Source organism: Podarcis cretensis (assembly GCF_951804945.1).
Source record: "Podarcis cretensis genome assembly, chromosome: 5".
In the NCBI taxonomy this organism is placed as follows: domain Eukaryota; kingdom Metazoa; phylum Chordata; class Lepidosauria; order Squamata; family Lacertidae; genus Podarcis; species Podarcis cretensis.
Window position 1 is genome coordinate 75,277,759 of NC_137174.1, and position 24,055 is coordinate 75,301,813.

Consider the following 24,055-nt stretch of genomic DNA (forward strand, 5'->3'; position numbering starts at 1 on the left):
ATAGTGTTTTCGAGGTTACCAGCATGAGTCTGACCAAGCTGCGGGGGGCAGTGGAGGACAGGAGTGCCTGGCGTTCTCTGGTCCATGGGGTCACGAAGAGTCGGACACGACTAAACGACTAAACAACAACAACAAAGGGAGCTTAAGTCTGTAGCATTAAAGTACCAGTAGGTAGTTTAGCATGAGAAGCAGAATTTTATTTCTGTTTTAAGTCAAAAGCAGGTAAGAGAGAGCCATTTGATAATATGGGTGTGTATTATCTATCTGTCTATCTATCTATGTCTATATCATCTATATAAATCTGGAAATGGAAGAAAAACACTTTGGCTGTCATCAAGGACCTGAATGCTTCCACCATCTACTCCTCTGGGCTGCCATCTTTCTCTCTGCTCCCGGCCAACAATGCTTCTGATATACCTCAACATATCAGCTTCACTCAAACAAAAGCATTGCAAAGGATTACAGGCCACCAATTTCAGTATGTTTAAATAAAGTTCCAGAAAGAAGAAGAAGAGTTTGGATTGGATATCCCACTTTATCACTACCCTAAGGAGTCTCAAAGTGGCTCACAATCTCCTTTCCCTTCCTCCCCCACAACAAACACTCTGTGAGGTGAGTGAGGCTGAGAGACTTCAGAGAAGTGTGACTAGCCCAAGGTAATCCAGCAGCTGCATGTGGAGGAGCGGGGACGCAAACCCGGTTCACCAGATTACGAGTCCCCCACTCTTAACCACTGCACCACACTGGCTCCCAGTTCTTACTGCCTCTTCCACCACTTATCATGGAAGTTATCCCCACCACGGCCAACATTAATGTTTTTAGAAAAAGAATTTATCCTGTTCCCTGATATACAAACCAAAACACAAACATATGCCTTGCCTTTCTTATCAAGCCTAATTGATGAACTGTTCCAATAATCCAGCTGTGTTGCAGAAATTCCTGGATACTTATAGATGGGGTCCTGTCTCATTTCCCTCAAACTAATAGTCTCCTTGTATTACCAAATGAAGAGAGATGCTGAGTTTTTCCATAAGGTAGCATATTTTGCTTGGCTGAACAGTTTCATCTAGTGTTACTTGTAATTTCAATAATTGGATTGCCTGGCACCTCTTTCCAGACCTTTGCACCAAAAGGCTGAAGAAACCACCTAAATCTGCATTCCCCCCTTGTTTACCTGATGTTAGCAAAACAAACAAACAAACAAACAAACAAACAAACAAATCAGAAAGGTATCTTTCGCATTTCTTCATAGCTGCCCTTTGCAAACTTGGCTAAAAGCCCCTAGGAAGAATCTGGAATTGATATCCAAAGTGTCGGTGCAATGGGCTCTGTTTGAGATATGCTGAGTGACTTAAAGTGACAGATGTACTGAAAGATAGAACATACTTATTTTCTAATCATGGGGACAGCACGGAAGGCAGAAAGAAACACTGAGAATAAGAAGCTTACAGTAAGAGTCACTGCTTAGCTGGAGCAAGAGCCTCCGAGGCTTCTTAATCTGCTAGGGGAATTGTTGTGCCGAAACAATAAATCTGACAAGGCAAGTAAGAGAATCTATTAAGCCGTGTATATGTGTGTGTGTGTGTGTATACACACTTGAACTCCAGTTTTTATTTTGGTATGATCAAATATACCTAATTACTGACTTGGTGGGTGGATAATTGGAATGTCTGGGGCCACTGAGTTCTCTGCCTCTACCCTGGAGGTCCACATCAGCATCTAGGACTAATACTGTCATCTTGGGCTATTTTTTTTATTTAAAAAACCCCCAATTTCTTTGGGCTTAAGAGAAAGAGACTAATGCCTAAAGGGAAGTTTTATCTCTAGCGCTTAACAACCTAGTCTTCTGGCCCTTTCTACATCCTGAGGCCATTCAGTATGCATTCAGTATGCAGTGAAGCAAACAGTATGGGATTTGCAATCCTTGCTTGCTACTTTGGGAAGGGATATTTATTTCTCCTAAAATCTGCTGCCTGTTTCTCATTCCCCCACCCAGCTGTCCTTGCAGACACATTACAACATTGTGCTTTGTGTTTCTAGATGTTGGCATCAGGACCAGATTAAAAAGTCGCAACGGTAGCATTTTATTATGGGCATCCTCATCTCCTGGATCTACAAGCCACACTTTGTCCTTAGTCAGCACCAGATTAGATAACACTTTGTATGCAATCTTTCTGCAAAAGAGTACAATATAAAAAGGTAAGCAAATATTAAGAACAGCAAATAAGCATTTCAAAATAATTTGTAACGTATCAACATTTCAATGATGCCTTGATAACAATTCATAAAAGAAAAAAATCTCTCACATACCACCCAGCCTCTGCATAAGTATTAAACTCTAACTTGGCCTTCCTCAGTTGGATGCCCTTCGTATGTTTTGGACTACAACTCCCATCATCCCCAGCCTGAGCAGGAATGGAAGGAGTTGTAGTCCAAATCCTTTGGAGAGCAACAGGTTGGGGAAGGCTGATCAGCTAACTATCAAAAAACACTATCATAAATCAACCACGTAATAAGAGTTGTCAAAATCCAACCAACTGCTTCAGCAAGTTAACCCTCATGCCACCCAGATTAATTCCCCGCTCATTTTTATTTTTATTTTTAAATTATATCACCTGGGATAATATTGCACACCATGCTGCCATCCTGACAACAAAGGCATACTCAAAGTATTAACCAATCAACTTTCTCTTCCAAAGACCAAATGGGATGGCACTTTTACCATTTATCTTATGATGGTAAGAAAGATTTTCTCTCTGCTCCTGCTGTTCTTCCTCTTGAAGGCTCCTGGGCTCTTCCTTGTTGCCAATCCGTCTTTTGAAGTCAAATGTGAAGAAGAAGAAGAAGAAGAAGAAGAAGAAGAAGAAGAAGAAGAAGAAGAATAATTTATTATTTATACCCCACCCATCTTTTATATGTTTGTTTCATGTAATAGCACTATGACCACTGCTCCCAACACATATATTTCATATCACATTCTGGGCACCATTCAAGATTAAATCCAAGGTTGATACCCCTCTGGTCTGTTCCAAGACCAACTGTTCTAGGGCAGTCATTTTGAGTATCTAGAATTTTTACCTTTTGCCATGACTGGAACACATACGCAACCAGTCTATGTGAGGGCAGTTGAAGTCACCCATCACCACAATGTCTCTTCTTTTGGATGCTTTCTTGACTTCATCCTTCATCTCAAGATCTAAGGTATTCTAAAAACAGAAAAGCCAGTAAGAACAGGACCCAATCAGTTAAAGTCTGGGCAAAAAGATACACGTCTTTGCAAGATGTCTGATGCAACGGATGGACAGTGCTTCATGTATATGAACTCATGTTTAACTATCTAGTACACAGCAAGTGCGTTAATTCGGTTGCTGTGGCATTCTTACCTGATTTTTTCCTTTTAACAAAAGATTTTTGTCTGCATAGTTCATTTGCCTTATTTTTTAAATAATGCCCTACACTTATATAGTAGTAGGACATAGAGAGGTGACCTCCCAACACTGGTGTCAATGCTACTTTCCTGGATGGAACAGAGGTGGCATGTGCCATCATTGCATTTAAATAATGCAATACATTATACATCATACATACAAATACAGCATACACCAGGTTCCCATGTGGTCTTCCATCCAGTTACTGACTAAACCCTCAGACCACCCCACATTGATACTTGTTACTCAGGAACCTTATAGAAACTGAATTTCATAGAAGTTTCCCCTTCCAATGCCTTAAAAACCAACAACAAAAAACCCTCTATTATGTTAAACATGCTGCATTACTCTTACTGCAATGAGAGCAGCTGTGGTTTCTAAGGTCTGGTAGCTAAAATGAAACTGATAGCATGAACCAAACATGGTTTAATGTTTCCTTTTTGAGAAACAAAAATCAATTCTATAAATTGTGACATAGAACTCCGTCCTTCCTGAGCTACTCCCGCTTTTCTTATTCTGAATAAAAACCTCAAAGCTATAATCAAAGGTTAGAAAAGAGTGACAGGCAAGGCTGAGCAGAATTCTCTACAGATGTGAGTCAGAAGAGATTGCATTGCAAAAAAAAGTAAAAAGTAAAAATTTATTCAAAGTGAGTACTCCAATACCAGGGACCAGATATGGGGGCTTTATGTGAATGTCAAGCAATGCCTCTACAAGAAGATTGTGCAGGCATTCATAGCACCAACCATAGTGTTTGCAAGTACAATACGGAACATGAATTTTCACAAATGCCGCCTCAGGATGACCACTGCTCAGGCACAAGCCAGACAGCAGCCCTTGCAACCTCCTAAGATGACCCTATAGGGGTCAACCGGCCCCAAGTGATCACATGCATGTGTAAATCAGCTTCATCATAATTTTTCTGAGATGTTGTAGTATGGAGTTTGCCTTGTTCATTATGCTTATGACGAGGCCCCACAGGTTGGTGTATGGGAGCTAGGCACATAATTTAGTCCATGAGTTCCCTGTGTAAGCCATATTGCATACTAGTGGAAACAGTGGTTGACTTGAACACCCAGAAGCACAATGTGAAAAGGATAAATAATGGAGAGATTCAACTAAATCATACTCAGAGTTGTTGTTATTTAGTCATTTAGTAGTGTCCGACTCTTCATGACCCCATGGACCAGAGCACACCAGGCACTCCTGTCTTCCACTGCCTCCCGCAGTTTGGTCAAACTCATGCTGGTAGCTACGAGAACACTGTCCAACCATCTCGTTCTCTCTCATCCCCTTCTCCTTGTGCCCTCCATCTTTCCCAACATCAGGGTCTTTTCCAGGGAGTCTTCTTTTCTCATGAGGTGGCCAAAGTATTGGAGCCTCAGCTTCATGATTGGATCACTGCCTTGCCGTGGTGAAGGGGCTTGAATAACTCAGAGAAGCTATGAGCTATGTGGTGCAGGGCCACCCAAGATGGACAGGTCATAATGGAGAGTTTTGACCAAACGTGATCCACCTGGAGCAGGAACCAGCAAGCCACTCCAGTATCCCTGCCAAGAAAACTCCATGGGCAAAGACAACAGGCATACTCAGAGTAAAACCACTGAAATGAATGGCCTTAAATTCCCTAAGGCCATTGATTTCATGAGCATGGCTGTTTGTTTATTTTAAATGGCCATCTATCAGCAAAGTTCCATAGACTGCTGACCAAAAAAAAAAAGCAGCCGCAAATACACTGAAACACACAAAAACAAACAAGGCAATTCCAAAGTAAGGTAAACATGTACATTTTCAGAAATTCAAGTTGAAACCCCCCTTGGCTTTCAACACTCTGCAAAGCTTGCAGGCATCCCATGGGTGTCTGGTCGGCCACTGTGAGAATTAGATGGATTAGATGGGCCTTGGGAGAATTAGATGGATTAGATGGGCCTTGGGCCTGATCCAGCAGGGGTCTTTGTAAGTTCTTATGACTGTAACATTTTTCATCAAAGGTATCTAAAGCTGTCCTATAGGCAAGAAATTTGTCTATATCTGACAGCAACCATCTAATTTTGAAATCATGACTGACTGACTTTCTAGAAAATTCTGAAATGAATAGAATAAAAAAAGATATCACTTGCTGAATTTTATAAAAGGTTAATCAAGGATATAGTGCACAATGTCTTCAATTTGGCCTAATCTGCAGAGACAAAGATGGTCATTTGCTGACCTATTAAAAGATTTGCTGGTCAAATATTCTAAGCCAAGTAAACACATGTCTAAGAATGGGGAAAGTTAATTCCCACAGATAAGCAGCCCTTTTATGGCCAGATTTAATTTTAATATACCAAACTAAGAGCTAAGATTTTTTTTTCATATATTCAAAGTCTATTTTTGAATCATCAGCAAAATTTACATTGTGGATCTTATGGTCAGAAATGTCTTTAGGTGACATTACAGAGGAATTGAATAACTCAGCATTAAACTGTTACAAAGTTGTGCCCTGCCTTCTCTGTTCTGCAGGTCCAGAAACATAACTTTGTGAAACGTTGGTCTGACCTTAGTGTTCTTTCTTCCGGTAAAGGATCACAGATTTATGAATACATGCTTTTAGTGGAAGGAGACCTACTTTCGTTCTTAGTAATGCACGAGGTGTAATATATGGAGGCTGTAATGCACATAGGAGCTTATTTTGGATTTTATCCAATTCTTCTCTACTGGAGCTACCCCAGATGGCTGCACCATTATCACAAGCAAGTTAAGGGTTTTGAAACTCAAACTTTTATTGTCATTTCTAACAAATGATGACCTGGAGTATAAAGAAGCATCTTTATGGGCCCCAACAAATTTGGCTGTTATAACATTTTCTATTGTTGGGGGCAACAATATTGTTGGAAGGACAGATCAATTGTTGGAAGGACAGATTGTGAAGCTGAGGCTCCAGTACTTTGGCCACCTCATGAGAAGAGAAGACTCCGTGGAAAAGACCCTGAAGTTGGGAAGGATTGAGGGCACAAGGAGAAGGGGACGACAGAGGATGAGATGGTTGGACAGTGTTCTCGAAGCTACCAGCATGAGTTTGACCAAACTGTGGGAGGCAGTGAAAGACAGGAGGGCCTGGCTTGCTCTGGTCCATGGGGTCACAAAGAGTAAGACACGACTTAACAACAACATTGTTGGGGGCAGATGCTGTCAGGAACTAGGATGGGTCACATCACAAGATTACTTTCTATGGGCATAAGATCATCTCCTAGAGGTATATCCATGATTGATTGATTGATTGGTTTATTACGGCCATTGGCCCATATCTAAAAACAATACATCAAAATTTATCCATAAACAATACAATTTAAACAGTTCCAAGTTAAAACACCCCTATAAAACCAATTTTACTTCAATTAAGTAAACTATACACAATAAGCTCCCTCTATGTCAACCGCAATTCAAATCCCTCAGATTTTGGGGGATATGCGTCTTAGTTCTGGCACTTATTGATGGTTCTTAAGTTTGGCTAAGCTGTCAGAGTCATACAGTGATCCATTTCTCCTCTTATGAAATAAGACATTAATCAGGTATCTAGCGACTGCAAGGGATCTACTTGAGTCTTCGTCGTTTAATAAGTATATTATTTGGGCTTCCTGAGGTCTGTCAGCTATTCTCGATAAATATGGGGCCAGAAACTTGGACCGTGAAGCCGAATGTATAGGACAACAGAAGATTATATGATATAACGATTCTATAGATCCACTTTTACAGTCACAGAGGAGTGAGATCTGTCCGTTGGAGAGTCTGTTACCCAACACATTTGATGGGAAAACATTGAATCTAGCCTTTATAAAGGCATACCTGTGCATCACCACAGATAAGGTAGTTAAATAAGATGGAAGCTTCGTTGGTGGTGTTAAGCCAAGGTTTATTGGCGAACAGGTGCCACCACCTGTCGCAATATTAAATTGTAAATCCATCTCCTCTAATTTGTGAGTTATAATTCTCTTGGCAGAAATTAAATCCAATTTTAGTAGTTCAGATGGAGATAGTCCTAAGGACACAAGTTTCCCATGTATTATTTTTGCCCAAGGGCTAGGGAAGTCGTCTCTCCAGAGACACTGTATCAAGTGGAGATTTGGAAGTTTATGCCATAATGCCAACCAGTAACAGAGGATGCATTTCCATAATGTGGTTTCTAGAGCTGTAACATTTAGTTCGAGACGTATAGCAGTATTGCTTACACACCTGGGTAATTTTAGCAACCTTCTTAGCAGCTGGTTTTGGATTACCTCCAATTGGGTTAGATTAACAAAGGACCCCCATATTGGGATTGCATATGCTATTGTTGCAATCACCTTTGCCTTGAAAACTTTTAACACTGATGGAATATGGAAAGCCCCATCTGAAAAGAAAAAACGCAGTAGCGCAAAGGAAAGGGCTTTAGCTCTATTTAATACATATGCCAGATGGACCTTCCAGCCCATGTTGTGTTGGAGAAGGACTCCCAAGTATTGAAATTTAAAGACTTGGTCAATGGCTTTTCCGTCTATTCTCCAATTATAGGTTTTTCGACTCTTGGTGAAAATTAGAACTTTGGACTTGGCATGATTAATTGTAAGAAAATTTGATTTGCAGTAAGCATCAAAAATTTTCAGTGCCCTCCTAAGGCCTACTCTTGAGAAAGATAGGATCACTGCGTCGTCTGCGTAGAGTAGAAGGGGGCAACGATATTGGGCAAGGCGGGGGGCATGGATCGTTTCTTGAGAATCTATCAGAAGCGCCCTCATATCACTTATAAATAGATTAAAAAGGGTCGGAGCAAGGATACATCCTTGACGGACACCTCTATTGATGGTTACTGAATTTGAGAGGTCGCCGGCTGGAGTGATTCTCACCCTTGCGGCTGATCCGTCATGCAATTTAGTTATTAGCCACAAAAGTCTTTTGTCTATTCCCCATCGTGCTAGTTTTCCCCAAAGTAATCCCCTGGGGATGCTGTCAAAAGCGGCCTTTAAATCAATAAAGGCCGCACAAAGTTGGCCTCTATTTGGGGCGGAATATTTCCGGGCAAGGTGGTATAAAACTAAGACATGATCAACCGCTGACTGATTCGGTCTAAAACCAGCCTGTTCAGGCCCAATCAGGTTGTTCTCTTCGGCCCACTTAGTAAGCTTAGTTAACAAGAACCGTGCATATATTTTCCCAGTTATTGACAATAAACTGATATTCCTGTAGTTTCCCGGGTCATCTGTCGAGCCCTTTTTATGAATTGGAATAATAATCGCATCCTTCCAAATTCTTGGAACCTTCCCACTGCTGTTTACGGCATCAAAAGTAACGGCCAAGATTTTCGCCCACCAGTGTGCATGAAGTTTTATCGCTTCCGCCGGGACTAGGTCGGGACCGGGGGCTTTACCAACTTTGAGATTGGAAATGAGTCCGTGGATTTCTTCCGGGTCAGTGGGTGGCCAAAGAGGGAGCTGCTCATAGAATCCATCGATTGTATTAATATTAAGGTCTGGTAAGGCAAAATAGTTCCTTAGAAATGATTCCCAAACTGGGGCAGGAATAACGGTTAGTGGGTAACTTTTAGATTTTCTGTTAACCAACAGCCAGAATTTTCGGGAGTTACGGGTATTTGAGGCAGCTATAAGTGCATGCCAGCGGTTCAGTTGCCATTCCTGTTTGGCCTTTTTTTGCACATATTTGTAAGCTGATTTTGCCTGATAGTACTCCTTGGGAAGCATAGTCGCCCCTGAGGATTTGTAATCATTATAAATAGCACAAAGATGTTGTTTGGCTTGTTTGCAATTACGGTTAAACCACAGTGCACCTGTCTTGGAGTGGGCCCGATTTACCTGGTGGGTTGGGACAGTAAAGAATGACGTGAGGTCATTCAACAGATTGGCAAATAGATTAATAGTTTGATCGAGTTCATATGAGGTTATGTCAAGGGCTGCATAGGTTTGTATGATCTCCTGCTGAAAAAATTGAGAATATTTTTGAGCCTGCGTTACAGACCACTTTATACCCTTCACTCGTAATGCCGTATTAATGCCCTCTACCGGGTTTTCTGTGTTAGTGTCTAATTGAGTTGGATGACTGTACTCGTCCCCGTGCCAGTCTAGGTCAAACATAGCAGCAAGTGGAAGGTGGTCACTGAACTGAATATTGTCAATCTTAAAAGAGAGAGCTTTCGGCATCAGATCACTCGAGGCTAAAAGGTAATCTAGTACACTGTTTGATTTTATGCCTAGGTGGGTATACTCCCCCGGTATATCGGGAGGGCAGCAACCATTCAGGGGTACTAGGTTTAAGCGAATAGCCATTTGGTAAAGAAGTACTCCCGCCTCGTTTACTTTAGAGTCTTTTGAGGTTCTCCTCACGGCATGTCTCAAATCATAATTGTCGAGGCATGGAGCAGACCACCATTTAGCTTTAGTTAAATCGACCCAATTTGCTGCTATGCGTGCATTAAAGTCACCCCCAATTAAGGATTGGCTATTGGAATATTTAACACGGCATGATACTAAATGATCTTCTAATATTTCCCATCTATCATGCAGTTCAAGGGACGAACCCCCTGGCGGGAGGTAGACATTGGAGATTAGCAGTGATACTTCCCCCCCTGACATCAACCCGGATAAAGCATAGGGGGGAGCAGTCAAAACTAATGAAAATTTGAAATGCAGCTTCAGTGAGATACCAATTACTAGACCACCTTTCGGCCGTCCTCCTTTCTGGGAGGGGCAAGCTGGAAGAGATAGAAGGTCGAATCCGTTTATAACAATTTCACCCTCCTCCCAAGTTTCTTGCAATAGAATGATATGAAACGAATTGATATACGACTGGAATTCTGGGTCACATTTTTTCCTACGCCAGCCAGCGATGTTCCAACAGAGGATCGATATTGGTGGTTTTTTGGGTTGTCCAGCTAACCGTCATTTAAATTCTTGTGGGAAGCTCTTATGCAGCAAGGACGCTCCCTTAAAGAAGTCCGTTATTTTCCTTTGCTGAGGGTTGACATCCTGGTGTGGTGAGTCTTTTGCTCTGGTGCGCGCCGGTTGTGGTGGGTCTTTTGCCCTGGTGCGAGCCGATTGTGGCACGATCAAGTCGCAAGGGCCAGAATTTTGGGGGGGCAGAAAAGAGTTAGCATCCTGGTGGGTAGAGATAATATTTGACGATTTTAGATGTCGGGCCCAACTAGGCTCTGAAGAGGCTCCTGCCAAGTCCGCTGGAGCCGTCCTCTTTGAGGATCTAACCGAAACACTTGTGATCATTTGATTTATATGTCCTGCTGGGTCTTCAGTCCACTCTGTGTTGACTCTCGACACTATAGTGTCTTCCTCACGTAATTTTTGGATTTTTGGTGGAGAAGCCTGACTTGGAGTGGCCACTACTGTCTCAGGTCGTGGATGGTCTTCGATGTATGTTGATTCCAAGTCCGGCATGGAGGGGTGCAGGGGCGACGATTTATCCAGGGGAGTGTTATCCTGGGATTCATTCTTTGATCGGTTAATCTCAGAGGGAACAGATAAGTCTATTAAAAGCAGGGATGAGTTACCAGTGTGAAGGGGAGGAGAAGAGTCTGCCTCCAGCAGTGAGACCTTCCCATCCAATGCCGATGGCACCTTATATGCTGGATATTGGGGGATTGTTGTTTCCACCTCCATGGGGCATGGCACCGCTAAGTTAGAGTGGGTATTATTCATAGTAACTCCGTTGCAGGCGATACTTAGGAGCTGAAGTTTAAGTGAGTCCAGCCTATTTATAATTTCTTGTTGTTCCATCGCTGGTAACTCTCCAAAGGAGGCGATAAGCTCTCTTTCCTCCTGGGGTGTCAAAGAGTTACTGGCACAATCATAGTGTTTAGTTGTAGGAGTGGGGGTACTATGGGACTGGCCCCGACATGAGGTGTACAGCTCAGCCCTCTTTTGTGGTTCAGGATGGGAAGGTTGTACCGTCTCCTTGATTAATCTCTCCAATAGGAGGGGTCTAATTATGGAGTCCATGAAAACTCTCGTTGGAAAAATGCCAAGACTATTCAAAAACACTTTTTGCTGAATAATAAGAGAGGGGATTTTTGCAGAGTGGAAAGCCAGCATTATTCTCTGATATCTGTTCTGGCGGACTAGGGGAAGCACAGCACAAAGATCTATTTGTGATGTCTCGAGTTTTAGAAGCCATCTGAGGTGCTCTTTAGACCCATGTAGCGTTGTCCAACTTAGGTCCCTTTCCCGGAAGGTTAGGGAGATCTTCCTTGGATGTAGAATCAGGGATTGGTGATTCAGTGCGGGGTTGAGATTGTATTTGCGGTTCTTCATACAATCAGTGTTTGGTGGAGCTTTCTGCCGGCGCAATGGAACATCTACTGCCCCATCTTGGGCTATCTGTGCCGGCTGGTCATCCAGTTTTTGCTGAAGGTTATGCAGCTGAGAGGATAGGCCGTCAATTCTCTTAAATATACAGTTTAGAGTTCTGATTATTAGATGGAGTTGCTCGCATCCTGTGCAGTCCGATTCGGCTGCCAACTCCTCCTTCGGATAGGGACCATCCCCATTTGTGTTACCATTAGCGTTTCCAATTTGTAACATCTCAGGGGCCTCATCTTCTGATGTTGTTTCAAGGGCAGTTAGAGGATCGAAACGATTTTGAGTTGCTATTGAGTAGGTACATTCCTCGGGGCCTCTCCCTCCTTTAGGTGAACCCTTTCTTAATTGCTTAGGCCTCGGAGAGGATAATGCCTCGTCAGAGTCTCTTGGACGTTTTCCATGACCCATAAGTCAATTTTGCAGGAGAACTGTCGTGGGCACTGTGCTGGGGAGCTCCTTAAATCCTTGAGTCTTCCTCACAAGAATACTACCACTTCCAGGAGAGTGGTGCCATAAAATTACTCACAGTAAGGCAGTTAGTTCAAGCCTCTTCCTTCCCCTCTTCCTTGTTCCTAGGATTTTCGAGACAGCTCGGTTCCAGCAGTCGGGCAAAATTCACTTCGTAGTATGCAATAAACTAAAAGCTAAAGGAAAGAGCTGGTCGACAGGGCAGAGGATTTATGCCCAGGAGAACCTTTCACTTATCTCTCCCAGTTAGGGAGGCGGCGGCAGCCGTGGCGGCAAGTCCGAGCGTCAGAGCAACCCAGATAAAAAGAAAACAAAGATAACACAAGCAGCGGGATACTAAAAGATACTAAAAGACAGCCAGCACAGCCAGCAGATCATTAAAACTCACGGATAAAAACAAGGGAGGATAAAAACCGCTTAAAACCACTTAAAAACTCTGATAGGGGTAAGCGAAATTACTCGGAAACTACCTTCGCCGCCATGTTGGATCCTCCATCCGGTATATCCATGTTGAAATCCAACCTCTGTGCTGTTAACGTGGTTACATTGAATTACTTTGGCGTATCTGGGATTCTGCATTGAAACTGGGAGCTGGCCGATAAATAGGAGAGACAGTAAACTTTTTCAGTATGCAATCACCGCAGCAAGAATACTGTTGGCCCAAAAATGGAAACAAGAAGAAGTGCCGACTTTGGAAGAATGGAGGACAAAACTAACAGACTATGCAGAACTGGATAAATTAACTGGGAAAATCAGATTTCAAAAGGATCATAGGTTCTTTGAGGACTGGGGGAAATTTACGGAGTATTTGAAAACTGTTTGTGAGGACTGTACAACGCTAGTGTGCTTTAAAGAAGCTTTGTGAAAATACAAGGAATATTGCTAGTAAGCAAACAAGGTTAGAAATATAGTGTTTAATGGCAATATTAAAATTAAGGAATGTGAAGATAGGATTTGAATTACGAATGATTGTCAGAGAAGTTGAGGGAGGTCCAATAAGCTAAAATATGTGATGTGTAATTTGATATGACTGGAGTTTTTCATGAAAAAATTTTATAATAAAAAATTTAAAATTGAAACTGGGAGCTGGCCGGAGTCCTGGAAGACCTGCCTTGCAGACCTTTTTCCACCTAGGCTGGGAGAGCAGGGCCCTGAATGACTCCAGCTATAAAAGCTGAGACTGCTGAACAGACTTTGGGGCTGGGGGTTGTTGCTGTTGTTGGCTTTTTGTGTCTTTATTATAGATGTTACTATGTGAGAATTGTTCAGTTAGGTTCAGCAACATAGCTAGCCGCTCGGGTGCCTGGTGTGGTGTGCGTGTCCTGCAGCTGGGGGCGGGGCAAGCTGCCCATAGGCGCAGGGTGAGGTAAGGCAGGGCACGCTGCGTGGAGCCTCTCTGCAGCCACCCCCTCAGCTATAGGCATAGCTGTCAAGTGTCCCTTATTTGAAGGGACAGTCCCTTATTCCAGCGCCATGTCCCGCTGCTGTCCCTTATTGATGGATGTCCCTTAAATGTCCCTTAAATGATGTTATGAAAATGATGGTTTGATGGTATATAACCCCCGTAAAGTTAGCAAAAATGTATAAGACAAGTAACAAATGTTGGAAATGTAAAGAAAAGGAAGGTACTTTCTTTCATATGTGGTGGGAGTGTAAGAAGGTAAAATGCTTCTGGGAAATGATTTATAATGAATTGAAGAAAATGTTGAAATATACATTTACTAAGAAACCAGAAGCATTTTTACTAGGCATTACAGGGAATGAGATAAATAAGAAAGAGAAGAAGTTGTTTTTATATGCAGTGACAGCAGCAAGAATATTGATGGCTCAGAAATGGAAGCAAGAGGAGCTGCCCACGATAGAAGAATGGAGAACTAAAATGATGGACTATGTGGAATTGGACAGAATGACAGGAAGGATCCGGAATCGACAAGATCAAAGATTTACAGAAGATTGGGAGAAGTTTATTCAATATTAGCAAAAACTAAGTGATAACCAGATTATGTTTGTAAGTTTTAAAGAAGCTCTGTGATGTGAAAATGTAACAATAAGTAAAAATAATGAATTGAATCTAATAGTTTTAATAACAAGGGGTAGGAATGTGTTAAAAGTGATAAAATGAAGGAACCTCAGACAAATTGAGGGAAGTCAAAAATGGAATTAAGATGTAATTAAGAAGCTGAAATGTACAATTTTGTTTTTTGTATTTGTAAACCAATAAAAATATAATTAAAATAAATAAATAAATGTCCCTTAAATGTTGTCCCTTAAATTTCAACAGAAGCAGCTCCTCTCCCTCCCTCCCTGCCAGCCAGGGAGGAGGGAGGCTCCAACTGTGTTGCTTGGCTGTGTTGCTCACCCAATAAGAAGTCTAAGAATGACTGGGGGGTGGAGCTTGCATGCCTTGTGTGTGGCTAGTTAATGCAAGCTGAGGGGGGGTTTGAATGCTGGACGCCATTTTGTTGCATGTGCTGCTGCAAACTTTGCAGTGCAAAGCTAGGCCTGGGAGCCATCTTAAGTTGAGGCTGCATAGGCCTTGTGGTGCATGTGATTCAGATTCTGTTCAGCTGAACCTCTGGTTACAAAGTGTTCTCGAAGCTACCAGCATGAATTTGACCAGACTGCAGGAGGACAGGAAGACTGGAGTGCCTGGAACAGGTGAGGCTGCAGGTCCCTTATTTTGGCTGCTGGTCCCTTATTTTCAAATCTGTAAGTTGACAGCTATGGCTATAGGGTGGCTGAGACAGTGGGCAGATGCAAGCCCCGCGCTGCTTGAAAAAGCAGTGAGGAGCTTGCAGGCAGTCCGCCCGCCGCTGTTAGTATGACTTTCAACCGATGTCAGCGACTGGGCTCAATAACTAGTTCTGCCCCGACTGGGCTAGGTGCCTGGAGCACTTTCAGAAACCTTCCAATCCTGGAAAGCAGATCTCAGTGCACTGGACCCACAACTGTGCATTGTGAGCACCAGACTCATGCAGAGTATAAATAACGCGGAAGCTGGCTGTGAAGCATAACTCCTTTTATTTCTAATAGCTACTACAAACTAATGAACTACTGGCTTGCATGAGTGTTAGTTACATCTTCCACTCAGCCATCTGGTCACTATATAGATAAGACTCTCTCCACACACAGTCAGGCAGTCAGTCAGGAGCGGAAGAGTAGAAGAGCAGTTTCCGCCCCCTCCTTTCTCAAAACATCAGATCAGGAGATTCTGTCAATGGGAGGGGTGAAAATATCAACAGCCACCTCTCCCTCAGGAGAGACATGTGGCTCAGGCATGCTGCAGGTCCCGCGGTGTGGTGCCCAGTGCCCCCAGCCTCACCTAGCTACACCTCTGGATTAGGCAGATTCATGGAGGAGATGGCTGTCGAAGGCTACTAGCCATAAAGGCTGTGCTCTGCCTGAAAAGTTGGTGGCAGCGATGCTTCTGGTTTCTGGAAACCACTCAAGGGGAGAGTGCTCCCGCAGTGGCATAGGAAGGGGCGTGCGGTGGGCACAGGAGTTGTTTTTTATCACCCCCCTCAGTGATGACACCAGGGGCGGCCTGACCCCCCGCAACCCCTTCCTATGCCACAGGTTAGGTAGTATATTTATTAATGTTTTTATTATTGTTTACGACTACTTTTCTTACGTATTTTTTGTACTGTAAGCCACTTTAACCATGGTTAGAACTGTGGAAAGGCAGCACACAAATTGAATTGTGTATATATGATTCATTCTAGTTATTTTGGTTTTAGAATATTTTCTTAATCTTTTGGGGAAAGGAAAACAAAGGCAAATACTGCCTTGAAAACACATTTCATCATAGCTGATGTTGATGCTGGTATGCTTCCTAAAATTTTGCTCAGGCCTTCTGAATAGCAAGAAGCTTTATTATTTTGCTATAGTTTATCTGGGACAAAATCTAAACCTCATCATTCTTGTACAGCTTCATTTTGCATAGCCAAAATGAATGATGCAATGAGCAGGGCCTGAAGTGAAGGCTGTTCCATTTTACATTCTGATATGATCTAACACTTTGAAATTCTATTTCAGAAATTGATGCCATGCAGGGCAAAGTTTGCAGTCGTAAAAGCGACTTCTTGCTTCGTCTTTGCCTTTGCTCTTGTTTACTATGCCAAAATGCATTTATTTTTATTTCAAAATAACCAATCTTCATTAGAACTGATATCTCTAATATGAGTTTTCAGTTTTCAGTTTTTATCAGTATTGCATGAATCGCACGTGCACACCCCAATCATGATGGACCAATATGTGGAAAACATAGAAGTGGGGCAGCCATTACTAACCTTTCTCTCAGATGGCCACCCCACTTCTATGTTTTCCACATATTGGTCCATAATGGTTGGGGGGGGGGGGGTTGTACAGCAGGGGAACATGTGGCTGCTTTCTGCTTAACTTGTTCCTGGTGGACTTCATATCTAGGGTAATGGGCAGATTATGCCTCTTCTCAGTTGAGTCTCAGAGTACAAGGTATTTACTTTCAACAGAGACTGTAAACATCAAAGCCATCCATGTGTGCATGCTCCTGTCCTGGATTCTGTTACAGTCATCCTCAGGTTACAGCCGCTTCAGGTTGCGTTTTTTTTGGGTTACGGACTGCCGAAACCCAGAAGTACCGGAACAGTTTACTTTTGGGTTTTGGCGGTTGCACATGCGCAGAAGTGCTAAATTTCACTTTGCGCATGCGCAGAAGTGCCAAATCGCAACCTGCGCGTGCGCAGATGCGGGTTTCACAGACGTGGGTTGCGAACACTGCGGGTTGCGAACATGCATCCAGCACGGATCACGTTCGCTACCCGAGCGTCCACTGTACTTGATATAATATTAAAAGCATGATAGAATATTAGGATTCTAAGAGTGTGACAGAGAATGTTGGGGATTGGCTACGATATATATATCATAAGGCACACCTCACATTTATGGGCCTGCAGGCTCCACAGACCAGCTCCTTGGCTGATGCAAAATTTTGAAGCTCTAGCCATTTTCAGAGATGAGTGACACCTCCCCTATAAAGAACAGTGTGAAACAGTGTGTGATGGTCTGGGATTCGGACTCAGATGCTGAACCTGAGGGATCCCAGCCTGCACAGGATTCCCCACGTCCAGAACCAGCTGAGCTGGGGCTGGGGCATGAGCCTGAAGGGTCCTCACCTGTGCTGGATCCTCAGGTGCAGGCATCAGCTGAGTCTGCTCTGGCTCCTGAGGTGATGGAGGACCCATTGCCTGCAAGTGGCACACTCTCAGCCCCGTCAGAGGAAGCTGAGGTGGCCTCTGGGTCCAGTAACCCTCCAGCCTCTCCTGAGCTGCAGAGGCTCAGGGCAGAGAGGCAGAGGGAACTAAGTTCCCGCAGGAGGAGTGCTTGCCTCCAGGCCAGGAGAGGTGAGTCAACAGAGGATCGGGGCCACCCTATGCCTCGGGGCAGATAAAAGCCAGCCAGCCCCAGTCCCAAGTTGCAGGAGCAAAATTGTTGGTTCCTGTGTGGTGTTGTGAGCCAGTGTGGTGTAGTGGTTAAGAGTGGTAGATTCGTAATATGGAGAACCAGGTTTGCATCTCCACTCCTCCACATGCAGCTGCTGGGTGACCTTGGGCTAGTCACACTTCTTTGAGGTCTCTCAGCCCCACTCACCTCACAGAGTGTTTGTTGCGTGGGAGGAAGGGAAAAGAGATTGTTAGCCTCTTTGAGACTCCTTCGGGTAGTGATAAAGCGGGATATCAAATCCAAACTCTTCTTCTTCTTCTTCTTTCTGCCTGAGCCCTGTCCTGCTTTCCCGCCTGAGCTCCTGACCTACCCTGGCTCCCTGCTTGTGTGCCTGTTCCTGACTTCACCCGACTGCCTGCCCTGCACCCAGCTTCAACTACTACAGACTGCCTCCTTGTTGCACCTTTGACCACGGACCGGACTTGCACCTCACCTCACGGGTAACCCACGGGACCAGCACACAGTGACACACTGCATCATATAAATCAATAGGTTTTTTTTCTATAGAGAGATAGTTGGTATCTCTCAAACTACCAGTAAATTAAAGAATCACATGGGAAAGCCTGGTAATGGAAAATGTGTGTATCTAGCTTGGTTTCAGAACTTAATCAATTTTTTTTCCAGTTTAGGAGACACAAAGTTAAATTAATTCCAAATAAATAAATAAATAAATAAATAAATAAATAAATGGGATATTGCTTACCTCAGTCCCTTCCAATCATGGGTTTGTTTGTAGTTAGGAAGTAACTAATATTTGTATTTAATAGCTTCTATTTTATTTTATTATTCTATTTCTATTTTATTCTATTTTATTAAGGGACGCAGGTGGCGCTGTGGGTTAAAGCCTCAGCGCCTAGGGCTTGCCGATCGAAAGGCCGGCGGTTCAAATCCCTGTGGCGGGGTGCGCTCCCGCTGCTCGGTCCCAGCGCCTGCCAACCTAGCAGTTCGAAAGCACCTCCGGGTGCAAGTAGATAAATAGGGACCGCTTACCAGCGGGAAGGTAAACGGCGTTTCCGTGTGCGGCTCTGGCTCTGGCTCTGGCTCTGGCCAGAGCAGCGATGTCACGCTGGCCACGTGACCCGGAAGTGTCTCCGGACAGCGCTGGCCCCTGGCCTCTTAAGTGAGATGGGCGCACAACCCCAGAGTCTGTCAAGACTGGCCCGTACGGGCAGGGGTACCTTTACCTTTACCTTTTATTTTATCAACACTTAAGAAATGAAATCTATTTTGCTTTCTTTATAAGTCTTTGGGCTACTTGAAGTCTAGGAACAGGCATATGCAATGCTTGTGAGAGGAAGCTGCAGAATTGGTCTATATATTAAGCTGTCTTCAAGGATCAACAGCCTGTGTTGCATTTGTCAATTCCTTGTTCATACTTTTTTTTGCACAGGTTACAGATGGAAGATAATTTTGATAGGTTTGGTTTTTGTTAAGCAAACCAGTATAACTCACACATCTAGGTCTAGGGATGTAAAAATACATCATTTTGCATTCCACCTTGTATTCACTGCATGTAGCACTGTTTCCATTCCACTGCAGTTCGTATTCTGCCTTATTTGTCTCATTCTCTACTGTGGCAAAATTACGTAACTTATGTAATGTACAAAATTGTTAATCCATCCCATTCATTTTAGCGCAATGGAAATGTAATGCAAATGGGATGAGTTGGGGGAACCACAACCGATTATGTATCATTTGCTGACTAAAACAACAACAGTAGCAAATACCAATAATATTCACTGGATTGATTTTCATTCTAAACATAGGGAAAGTAAGTGAATATTGGCAGTTTTCATCAGAATCCTCTGACATCGCTATCCAGGACTATTGCACACATTGGAATGCAGGTATACTTTAGATTGTTCATATCTCCAAATTTTGTGATACCACTCTCTGCTTGCCCCCACCCCAAAAGTTTACAAAATTCTTATTTTAGGGGAAATGCATAAAAATGTTATTTTAGACAGTAAAAAAAATAGTCACCGAATATTTGCATGGATGGAAGGCTCACTGATTGTATTCCTTCCAGCAGAGCCTGATGGATATTCCTGAAATGAGTTCTTCCAAGGGCACAGAGGACGCAGCTTTGAGCCAGTCTGGAATCCACTGGATCCCAAGACAATCTCACAAGTGGTGCTGACCAGCATCAGGCCTGATATGCCTCTCATCCATTCCATTGCTGTCTCTGAGAACAGCAGGGCTGCAGACTTGAACATGGCTCCACTGCTCCACAGAGCCCCTATGACAGCAACGGGGAGTTGGGATTTCACCCTAAATCTCCCCATTCTTGGTTCCGCAAATGTTTACCGCTTTTGGATATGTTGTCTTTTCTTATGGTGTGCCTAATGCTCTGTTCTCCAGCAACAATGTCCCGAGTTGTACCCCTCCCTCGCAAGGCAGATAAGCTGATGAAGCAGTTCTTAAAATGTTGACACTGGCTAAGATACTTTAAGCAGATTAAAATGAATGAGCAGACCGAGGAACAGTTTGGAGTTATAAAGAATCCATTATTTTCCAGGCATTTTCCGCAGCAGGACTTCGATGATGCTGGATGATGGTCTTTAACCTGCCTCCACCAAAACTCTCTTGAATACCATTAACTTCGTTGTATTAAACCTACAGCAGTAATTATAGTCGGGAGCCCTTAAAATACGGATATATTAAAAAGCAGCGGAACACATGGTTTCGGGCTTTAAGTGCTCCTAATTAGAAGGAACATTGGAGTTTATTGAGTAGGGCTGCTCTGTTAAAAGACTGTAAAATAATCTGCTGGTACTTATTGCTGGTGGAGTTATGGCTTTTAGGCAGCAAGGGGTTATATTTGGAAGGCAGATCTTCTGAGCCATCCACATTAGAGCATGCATTAGTCAGTAAAAAGAGGGTGCTTGCCCAGAGCAAAGACCATAAGGGGACATGCGCAGACGAAAAGGGCAATGTTTAAAAGTAGTTCATACAATAAAGCTGGCCAGCCAGGCCATTGTAAGCATGGATTATTGGATGAACTATTGTACTGTCAGATGGATTGGCCTTGTCAGGCATGTTTGAAGGTTCTAACCCAAATATCAGGTCCAAAGAATTTGTACGTTTTCTCTTATTGGTGGCATGGAATGACATTGCTAAGCACTGGAGAAACTCTCATTAAATGCATGATACAACGGAGTGTAGAACTTGGCCTTCCAGAGAGGCTGATGAGTCCAGTAAGCATTGTTGAAGGACAGAGACCTGCTCACTTACAAAGAGTGTGATAGCTTTGTTGAATCCACCAACACTGGGAAACATCTGGAGGGATTTATTCTGCCAATAACTATTTTTCCCACATTGTGGCTGGCTAAATTATAGGCAATTCCACCGTATACGAAGGGACAGGGGTAAAAGTGCCATGCTTTTGCATTGGGCAGATACACTTTTATAAATCTGTGACCCAATTGTTTGCTAGTTCTCTTTATTCTGTTAGCTGTTGTATTGTATTGTATTTGTTAAAAAAAAACAAGCATAATAGAAAGATCAAACAAAAATGTGCTTCTTAGCTTAATCTTCATTTACATTGTGTGTGTTGCTAGACTTGGTTCTGGGCACAGAAAGTATAGAGGACTGATATGTCCATAGGGATGGATGAATCCATCATTTAAAATTTCTCTCTGTTTCTCATTTTCTCACCCTTCAATTCAGCTCTCCTCATATCTGCACCAGGACTTTAGTGCGGATTTCTCCTAATATACAGTTTCCCCAAAGCAATTATCCCTAACACAAACCATTGTTGTATTCTGTTATAATCATTTTTATGCACATTTTATTCAACATTTTCCTGCAATTTTGTACACATTACGGTACTTTGCTGCAGAACTGCATTGCAAAATTCAGAGAAGAGTAAATTTCAAAAGATGGCTGCATTTGGTTCACATATTGTTTCAAAAAGTTCAAAATAGGTAGATTCACTGAGGTCCAGTACTGAGGGCCTTCTGGCGGTCCCCTCACTGTGAGAAGTGAGGTTACCGGGAACCAGGGAGAGGGCCTTTCTTGGTAGTGGCGCCCGCCCTGTGGAATGCCCTCCAATCAGATATCAAAGAAATAAACAACTATCTGACTTTTAGAAGACATCTGAAGGTAGCCGTGTTTCAGGAAGTTTTTAGTATTTGATGAATTATTGTATTTTAATCTTTTGTTGAAAGCTGCCCAGAGTCAGATTGGCAGGGTATAAATAAATTGTTGTTGTTGTTGTTGTTGTTGTTGTTGTTGTTGTTGTTATTAAATGGAAACAGAATAAAATTTCTCCCCATCCCTGTGTATAGTTTGCCTTCCTGACTTTGTGTAGGTTGCCTTTATATTTGTGGTTAATGTATCATTTGACATGCTTGCTAGGAGCAAAGCTGTTATTTAGGACAAGCCAGACCATGTTGGGGACCCTCTTCTGGGCACCCCAATTTCTTAGGTAAGTCTGATGTAAGAGGGGGTCTTTATGGCCTCAGTGCCTTGTCTTCTTCTGGGGGTGGGGCTCATCTGGCACCTATTCTCATCACCGGGTGAATATCTTTTTGTCCTTCAAGGCCTTTACAAATATTATTTGTACTGATCCTCTTGCCGTTGGTATGTTTTTATCTGAGCTCTGTGCAAATGGCCCCTCAATACTCTTCACCACATTTGTGGGCAGAGAAACAGAGTAGGGTATCATTTCAATGAATTTATCCAGGGAGAGGAGACGTGTATAATTCTTTTAGAATTGAGCGCCCCATTATTGAGCGGTAAATTTCCCTGTTCATGGTTCAACAGGTATGGTGTCTTTTAATATATTCTATATATTTTTTTGTTTTGTTTTGTTCTGAAAATCTTCCTTATGAAGGAAGGCAGACAGAGAGACCGAGAGGATTTTGTCACTTTCTATTCTGTTGCTGGGGCTAGCTAGGTAAAACTAGCACAGAATCAAGAAGAAAAGGTCTGGAGATGTCTCTTGCTAGTTCCACCTCATTCTGGTGGAAGAGCTCAAAGTTACAAGGAATTTTTAGGGGGGCGGCGAGTCTTGACATGCAACAATCAAATAGAAAATAAGAGCTTTAGGTTGCTGAGTGCGGTGGCCAATACTAAATCCCATATCTCATCAATACCTGTGCAGAATTGCATAATACATATAGTCCTTCTGATAGAGTAAATCCTTTTCCAGAGTGCTGGCATTCTCTATTTGTTAAAGATGATTAAATGTTACCAGTTTCACATATCCTCTGTTGGCTCCTGGCTTTAAGTCTATAACCTCCAGTCCTACAGTTGATTTTAGACGTATTTGGAAAAGGTGCTTTATCGGGGCCACTGCAAACACACAATTATTTGTTTCTTTCCTTTTTCTGTCTTGGTCCATTTCTGCAGGAGCAGAGCAAATGAGTTTCAAGGCACACTTAAGGTTACCCTGATGAACGGCAATCTCTTTTGAGAAAGGCAGCCATGCTTAAGATATTGTGTCATATCACAGAATGGGGACATCCAATTCGACATGTTTCCTGGTTACTTAGGCAACTTTCCACCCCCACCCCCACCACACACACACACCTTGTGCTAGTAAAGATTGACGCAATCCCATTTCATTCTCCCAAGAGCAATAAGTCAGTCTGAAATCATCCAGTATCTTCTTGAAATGGTCTTTAAAATTGGCTTGGGGGAAAAGGGATAACTTAATGGTAGCAAAAGACTAAGCAAGTATGAAAACAGTGTTGGGGTGAGTGTGTGTTTGTGTTTGTGTGTGTGCATTGCAGAGTTTGAAGGGAAAGACACAAACTTACAGTAGTCCATTATGGACCAGTTTCTTGGGCCAAATTGAAATATCTTTATCATTTTTTCTTAGATTAGCTCCTTAGCCTTAAGGTTTAGCATTCTGTGATATTTTCCCTTTGATCTATGAAATGCACCTGCTGTAATGAGATCTCTTTCTTCACACATTCCGGTATGTTCTATTTAAATTCTTTGCAAGGCTTTTTACTTTTTATCTGATGTCCAAGGGAACATTATACTCTCTTATCTGAAGGGTTAGCACTAAGCAGACAGTTTGTTTTCTAGAATTGCAGAGTTGAGATAATAGAGCTCTGATTCCTTCAGAGGCTTGAACTTGTGCCAGTATGCTGAGCATAATCTCGACTCATTTGTGAGACTTGTCCTCCCCCCTCCAAAAAAAAAAAAAAAAAACATTCTGCTGCCTCTAGCAAGAGCAGAGTGTGCACGAACTGGTAGTGATGGTAATAAGATACTTAAGAATTGGGGAGAAGAGAAAGTGACGTGGATTTAATATCTCAAGTGGGTAAGAAGAGAGCCAAGCTGGTTTATACAGTGGAGAGAAAAGCATATTTAATGTAAGGGAAT

The 24,055-nt window shown here is 42.8% G+C and overlaps 1 long non-coding RNA gene across 1 annotated transcript in view; it reads left to right on the forward strand.

The window, feature by feature from the left end:
• Nucleotides 1-23,932: 23,932 nt before the first annotated feature.
• LOC307217304 overlaps nt 23,933-24,055 on the forward strand; it is a 31,021-nt gene continuing 30,898 nt past the window's right edge. The window contains exon 1 of the long non-coding RNA XR_013839548.1: nt 23,933-24,045. This is a non-coding gene — a long non-coding RNA (uncharacterized lncRNA). The remainder of the gene's footprint in view (nt 24,046-24,055) is intronic.